The sequence below is a fragment of the Urocitellus parryii genome, chromosome 7 (genome assembly GCF_045843805.1).
Source record: "Urocitellus parryii isolate mUroPar1 chromosome 7, mUroPar1.hap1, whole genome shotgun sequence".
Classification (NCBI taxonomy): Eukaryota; Metazoa; Chordata; class Mammalia; order Rodentia; family Sciuridae; genus Urocitellus; species Urocitellus parryii.
The window spans coordinates 122,814,898-122,823,296 of NC_135537.1; positions in this window are offsets into that span (position 1 = coordinate 122,814,898).

The window sequence follows — 8,399 nt, forward strand, 5'->3', positions numbered from 1 at the left end:
TGAACCATATCTCCAGCTCTTTTTTATATTTTAATGAGAGACGGGTTCTTACTAAGTTGCTTACCAGCCTGGCTAAGTTGCTGAGCCTGGCTTTGAACTTGGAATCCTCCTGCCTCAGCCTCCCAGCCTCCCAAGCCACTGGGATTGCAGGTGGGCACCATAACACCCAGATCTTGTTTATTTTTCTTCATGTCATTCTGCACCATGTGGCACATCACAGCTTCTACTTACTGCTTGCTGTTGCTTGACCCCATTAGAGTAAAAGCTCCAAGGGAGAAGAGGGTTTTTCTGATTTGTTCACTGCTGGGTCTTTTTGTGCTTAGAACCATGCCTGGGATGCTGCAGTCACTCAGACTTAGTTGAACAAATGCACAGTGTGATCCCCTCCCCATCTCAGCACACATGCACACACACAAGCTACGTAATGCACCTATTGTATTGTTCTGCCCCTTGCTTTCTTCCGTAGCAATCTTGGAGATCATTTTTCTTCAAATACAGAGAATCATTTTATTCTTCTAAATGCCTGAAGAATTATACAATGGTGTGAATGTATTTAACTCATCTCTTCCTGATGAACAATTCGATTAGTTTTAGTCATTAGCCATGGCAAACAGTGTTGCAGGGCATCTTATATTTTTGCTCATATGAATGAATATATTAGCAGGATGAGTCCCTTCAGTAGATATGTGCATTCTCATTGGGACAAATACTACCAAGCTGCTTTCTTGAAAATGCCATGCCTATTTACACTGTCCCCAAGAATTTACGAGAGTGCATCTTAATCAATACCATGCATTTTCAAACTTTGATCTTTGTTAACTTACTTGGTAAAAATTTTTACAAATAGTAACTTGCTTTTTTCTTCTCTCTCTACATTTTATTTATTTTTTTTGATGCTGAGGAAGAACCCTCACGCTCTACCCCTGAGCTATACCCCTTTTTTTCTTCTTTTTAAAAATATGCCATTTCTCTCTCTCTCTCTCTCTCTCTCTCTCTCTCTCTCTCTCTCTCTCTGAATTACTTGTTTTTGTGTTTTGCTCATTAAAACAAAAATGGACTGTTGACCTTTGCCTTGTGGTTCACAAGTCCTATTTTTATATTTAGCCTATATATATATATATATGTCTTTGTTCATTGCCTGTCTTTCATATTTCCTCCATTCATTTATATTTTGACATCATTTGGTATTGTTGGTATTGATAAAATTTTAAATGTTTGTATTGTCAACCTACTCAATATTTTTATTTATAACTTTTGAATTTTGTTTCTTGATTAAAAAACTTTCTCTTCTCTCAAGACGATATGAAATTCATCATGTTTCTTTGTAGTTTATCTTTAAAATAATATATGGTTTTTAACCTATAATTTACTTTAGTATAAAGGCATGAAGAATTTTTCCCCTTAAGCCAGTTTTCCCAACAATATTTATTGATTCATCCATCTATCTTGCAATTATTCCATATTTAGAAATTATTCTATATTTTCTGGTGTCTTTTTGGACTCTGTTTTTGGCTCATTGATCTATTTATGTACCAGACTCAATTTGTTTTCATTTACCTATCTTTAAACTCTCTTTTCATGTCTGATAAAAGTTAAATCCAGAAGTTCTTAAAAAAAATTTTTATTTTTTTTCTGGTAGCCCCAGAGCTTTTTGGCAAGAATGAAATCAGGTTTTAGGTAAAATGGTCCTTTCTCTTTATGTGACAGAAATGGGGAGTGGAACGTGGGCCCCCTGGGTCCCGTTAACTGGCAAGCCCTGCTTCTGCTGAAAAGTCAAACTTTCCAAGCAAAGGAGAGTAAATCAGGAGCTGTCTGTATTTCTTCAATTCCCCTGAAGTTACACCTCTGCCTTCCACTGAACAGGCTGATGTGGTGCTGGGCTTGGGTTACCTGTAGCAGGTGTGATAAGAAGGGTCAGAACTTGAATTTACCAATTCATGAAGCAGTCTGAATATAGACCTTTTCCACTTAAAAAATGTGGCAAAATAAAAACGAAATGCAAATCAGAAAATAAAATCCCACCCTCGCCATATGACTGCTCTCCAAAATACCATGAACTATTTAAGGAAAACCCAAAGCACAGGAAGCATGGGGTAAATATGAGCCTGACCCGCATCTTGAGCTGGTGTACACAGTGTAGACACTGCTTTCCTTTGCTCCCTTCTGTTTTGCTCTGGGGCCTCCTAGAGTCCCCAGACACAGATTCAGTGGGAGATTGGTATGAAGTTAATGTTTTGAGTGGGTGAAGTGTAGGAAGCGAAAACAGATATTTAGACATTTTTTTCCTTCTCTGCTTCTTTCTCATAGAATATTCCTGGCTTGCACAGAACAGGCCCCCATTGTGTACCCCAGCCCCGGGCAGCTTGGCAAGGGTGCTGTCTGCATCCCCATGAGAGACCATCTTTGAGGAGTAGAGCTCGGTTTCTCAGAGAAGCCCCAGGCTCACCCTGACCCTGACCTGTGAGCCCAGCCTGAGTCCTCTGTTGGATGCCCCTGTTCCCCTTCTCTGAGTGTCTGTTGTCACAGAATTCCTCACGCCTCAGGAAATAGAGGTGCTCAGAACTTGGGGCTTATCAGCCAGGATGAATGTACCTCAGCCTTGCACTCAAAACAGTGTTCAGACTTCAGAGCTGGGTACACTCTCTTCTTTTTCTCAGAAAACATATTGAGGTGGAGAAGGGCAGACCAGGGCCCTGGGAACACCCTGGTTTGAGTGAGTGAGCGAGTTCTGTTCAGATGAGAAGGAAATTACATGCCTTTAGCCCAGCACCACCTTAGTGACCTGTACAGAGACAACAGTGCTCACAGGTGTTTTGAAGGACCTGCCCTGCCAATCAAGAGGCAAGATGGGCCCGTAGCCCTGTAAGCAGCCTTCTAACTGGGTTGTCTTCATGGGCACTGGTGCTGAACCCACACCTGCTCCCAAGCCTGAGCCCCCCAGTGCCATCTAAAGTAACCCTTGCCTTAGCCCCTCACTCAGTTTCCCTCTTTTTGGTTAAATCTTGCTGTTGCAAAAGATTCCCTCCATGCATGTGATGCATCTGTCTTCCCAAGATTGTCCACTCTGTCATGCTCAGGGAGGCCTGGTAAATTGGGGATTTAGGGTCAAAAGATGAACATGTCAAAAGACAGTCCAAAGCTCTTAGCTCCAGTCACAAGCATGTACACCATGGCAGGACCCTGTCAGCTGTGAGGTGGACATTGGCTTTACAGGGATGAGAAGACACAATGACAACAGTTATGGCTGTGTTGGTTTGTCGAGTGCTCACTGTGTGCCAGACACTTATCTAGCACATGTATTATCTCCCCCACAAACCTGTGAGGCATCCTGCTTTTATTGTCGCCATTTTTGTAGATAAATCATAGTGACATGATCAGATTTGGTGCTTTCTTCATAGTGCAATCTCAGTAAATGTTATTATGGTGGTGGTGGCCACTTGTCCTGTCCCCTAAGAGCCAACTATGCACATCTGTTCCCACCTCTGGGCACAGGGACATCACATGGGAAGCTTAAAATTGGCCACAATGGCAAGTCAGGCTTCTCTCTCTCTCTCTCTCTCTCTCTCTCTCTCTCTCTCTCTCTCTCTCTTTTTTCCCTGAAAGGTGCACTTTTCCATTATGACTATTAATATATACTCCCACTGGCATGGAAATAACATTAGAATTGGCCCCTACTAAAATCAATGTGTGCTGAAATTCACTAAATGGAAGAAATACCTTTCTTTGTACCTTGATGCCATCATACTGATAACAAAATCCAATCAGGCAGAGTTTTACTGCAGTGGACTTCACCTGTAGCCAGAACCTTAGAGGGAGACTATGATCAGGGGCAAATGGCCAGTAGGACCCCAACGTCCAACTTGGAAAGCCATTTGTCATCCCTAGGTGAGCAGGGTCTCATTGTGTTATCATATGCTACTTTTCTGAGTAGGTCTTTGAATGCAAAGATGCTGCCCAATAATCAGACCATTTGAAGTGAACTATGAGAAGTTTATTCCAATTCCAGGAGAGGCTGGGGAAGGACAATCTGCTGAGAAGAGTGGATCCAGCACAGGATACCATGTAACTTCATGAATCCTGGTTCCATTTCCCTGTTGATCTTTCTGCAGGAATAAAGAAAAGTCACTTGGACCCTCTTTTTTCCCTCCATAAATCAAGGTGATTTGATCTACAAAGAACTCCATCTAGACCATCACCGGCAAACACAAGTGCTTTGTTCATAGAATGCTCCAAAGACTGTACTGCTTTGCACAAATACAACTACTATGATTTTCATGATAACATTTCCCCTTATTTTAGCATAAAACCAAGCTCTGTGTCCTAAGGAAAGAAATCTGACTTGGTGTTTACGTGGAATGGATAACAAGTAGAGAAAGAAGAAATGGATCTTGTGTGTGTCTTATTTATCAAACAATCAAATGTTTAATGGAAAACCTGTATTTATTTATTCAGATGCTGGGAATTGAACCCAGGGCCACATGCATGCTACACAAGTGTTCTACCACCGAGATACCCCCTTAGCCTGGAACTGAATTTATTGATTCTGACTTATGTGCCATCTCTATATCTTGAACATCTCATGGTTATTTACAATCATAAATTGACATCCTTAATCTGGAAACCCCAAATCCAAAATACTCCAAAATTGGAAACTTTTTGAGTGAAAACAGGATTCCACAAGTGGAAAATTCCACACCTGACCTCATGGGACAGGTCATAGTCAAAATGCTAGTGCACTTAAAAATATTGTCTAAAATTACCTTCAGGCTATGTGTATAAGGTGTATATAAACCGACATGAATACTGTGTACAACTTTGTTTCTTATCCCTCAAGATATTTCATTATATATATGCAAATATTCTAAAATCTGAAATAAAAAATTCCCCAAACCAAAGCATTTCTGGTCCCCAGCATTTCAGATAAGGGAGATTCAACCTGTATTGGTTATTATTTCCCAGTCCTGTGTAGGTGATGGGATTTTTGAGGGCGGGGCTCAAATTATATTCATTTATCAATTCAACAAACCGTCATTAAAACCTACAATGTGCTTCAAATGAGATCAAAAGATGAATTTTTTTTTTTTTTTTTTGTAGGGGCTTGCTGGGAGAAAGAGTGTAGGGAGGAATCCAGTGGACAAGGAAGGATAGGGTGGAGTGCTTGCTACTACTGTCTAGTAAGGTATAGACTAAAGTGCTGTAGAAGTTGAAAAAAGGACCAGAAGGGGGGTTGAAAGATATAGCTGGGGCTTAATGTGGCAGTAGCTTTATAAGGAGAAGCTTATTAGATACAATGCCTATGTTGTGTGAACTGTAACCTTGGAGACCCCTGGGCCATGAGTGAGATTCGAATTCTCCGAGGGGAGTGGTACCATGCACCACCAGGCTGAGCTGAGCTGATGGTGGAGGCAGCCTGGAGTCCCTGTTTAGGTTTAGGTTACTTTAAGCTCTTTGGCAGAAGAGGAAGGAAGACTATCGAGGGCAGGTGTGCCCTAACTCTTTAGAATGGGCTGACTACCTTGGGAGACCTATGTTGTGCTGGGTTGCTGCATGCAATCAGAGAAAACTGCTGACAGTTGGCAGCTTGGCTGCCCCACTTGAAATGCAGCCTGAGGCCCTGAAATCCCATGCTCGGGGCCCCTGACTATGCTGAACAAGCCAGAAACACAGAACATCATTCCTCAGCCTTCACACTCCACAGATCTGGCAGCAGGCTCTGAAAACCAGACACCCTCTCAATGGGCATCCAGTAGTCCAAACACCTCCCCATTCCGTAGTGAGTATTCTGTTAGTGTTTCCTACAGGGGATGAACCATATCGGATCAGCACTGTGTTTAATGGCTAGGACAGTTTATTTTAATGCTGGAATCCTATCCTCCTGCAAGAATGCACTGGTGATGGCTTAGAGGTGTTTATGGACCAGGGATCCATATAGACTCACATAATGAAGTGGTTGTGAATTTCCCTCTGAAATCTCCCTCCCTGGCACTAGAGCAGTACAGCTTTAGGAGAGAGAGCACTTTCCACAAGACTTCCGTCATCTGATCACAGGTCTCCCTTCCCTCAAGTGCACTTGAAGCCCTGCAAGGACAAGGACCATGTCTTTCTCATCTTTGTACCCCCAGCTCTTTGCACAGTGCTTTGAAGATACTCCACTAACATTTAGGAAACAGAATCAAACCAAGCCACAGAGGAGGCAGCCACTGGCTCTCTTTCCTTTCAGCCACTCTACTTTCTACCCCTTGTGATTAACTGCAAGGACTTAAAGTCCCCAAGGAGAGGCAGGTCCGCAAATTGGATGCACCATTACCTAAGCTTCAACTGGGGCTCCAGGCTGCCTCCTCCATCAGCTCCACTTGGAGGTGCACGGTGCTCTTGTTAGATGTGCCACTCCCCTTGGAGAATTCTAATTTCACTTATGACCAGGGGTCTCCTTTCACTTTGGGTCCAAAGTTAGAGTTCACACATCATAGGCATCTTGTCTGTACTGAGCTTCTCCTTGTGGCCCTGACTGTGTCTTTCAAACTCCTCTCCTCCCTACTGATCCTTTCATTGATCAACCTCTATGGCACTTTGAATACACCTTCCTAGCAGGTATTAGCAATGGCTTGAATCTTCCTTCCCCAGAAGGTGGCTTCTCTCAGGGACAGGCAGATCTATGGAACATTTCTGTCCTTGTGGCCTCTTTGTGGGGGGGGGGGGAAGCCATTTCTCTTAGTTGGCTTCATTTTGAAATGCTAATTTGGTACAGGCTGATCTGCCCCAGATTATTTCTTAATTTTGATGCCTGGAGCATCTTCTTTGGAGATACTCAAGGTTAAAGTGACATTTGAAGACACATTGAAGATACTCTTTCTCATTAGGAATGTATTGTAGATGGACATGTGCCATGTCATGCAGCAGGTATGATCCTGAAAAGAAGTCACACCGTACAGTCATCCCTCCACATATGTGGGTTCTGCATCTGTGATTCAATCAACAACAGGTGGAAAATATTTTAAAGATTGCTTCTGTACTGAACATACACAGACTTTTCTCCTGTCATTATTTCCTAAACAGTACAGGATAACGATTATTTACATACTATTTATATTATACTGTTATTATGAGAAATCTACACATGATGTAAAGTACCCAGCAAGATGTGTGTAGGTTATACACAAATACCATGCCATCTTATATAAAGAACTTGAGCATTAACAAATTTTAATATCCTTGGGAGGTCCTAAAGTAAATCTCCAATGGTATACTGTGTAGTAAAAGGTTTTATATGCACAGAGAGCTCACTAGCTAAGCCAGCATCATGTGTGTTTGTATTTGCTTTTTATAATCATGGAGATTTTTTTTTCCACATGGAATCAAATGTGGGAGACTACTGCAGCCAACAGATCAAAGACAGGCAGCTCTGTTGGAATTGGGAGTATTGGGTAGAAGAGAGGCTTGGGGATGGTGTGTGTATGCAAAAGGGATTCTAGCCTCTGTTTCATATCTCTCCTTTCTGTGTGTGTGTGGAGGAGCACAAGGATCTGTGCACGAAACCTGAGCATACCTGGAGCCTTGGTATGCAAACCACTAGTGTTAAGAAGCCCTAAAATTGTGAATCTTTAAAGACATGGTTTAACATGTTTATCAAATGTAGGTTGCTATTCTCTTGAACCCATTCCTCAAGATATCTGCATGTGCACCCCCATACCTCATTATCATTTGGGTTTTAATGAAAATCTTTTTTTGCAGCACGTAGGACCAGAGGTGGAAGCTCCTTTATCCTGAGCCAAACATCAGAGGGCACTAGCTTTGAGGAACTGAGAGATCCCAGTCCGTGCACTAAGAAAAGAGGCTGCAGCACATATCTGTCCAAAGGCAGTTAAGTCAAGAGCAGGAAGCTGCCCTCTTCCTCTCTGGGTAAGTACCTTCAATGGAGGGGGATCCATTTGCAGGAGAAGCTTCAGTCACAAGGAGGAGCTTTGAGCCCACTGGTGAGACTCTGCTCCCTTTTTTGATCCCCACACAATGCCAGAGAAACAGAGGCCTAGGGGACCACTCTGCAGTGGGGAAAAAATGGAAAGATAATGGCACTGAGCCTGAGTTTTGAGGAATTTCTATAAATCTAGGAGGACAGGAGGGACTAGACAGCTCTGGACTGGGCATGGGTGAAGGGGAAGGATTCTCTAGGACAGGAATCCAAGGTGGGTGCTGTAGGAACCATGGTGAGCTTGGGCCACGGGGCTGTGTTTTAGTCAGCTTTTTCATTGCTGCTACCAAATGATCTAACAAGAACAATTTTGGAGAAAGAAAGTTTATTTGGTGCTCACAGTTTCAGAGGCATTCTTCCATAGATGGCCAAGTCCCCACCTCTGTGCCTGAGGTGAGGCACAACATCATGGCAGAAGGGTATGGTGGAG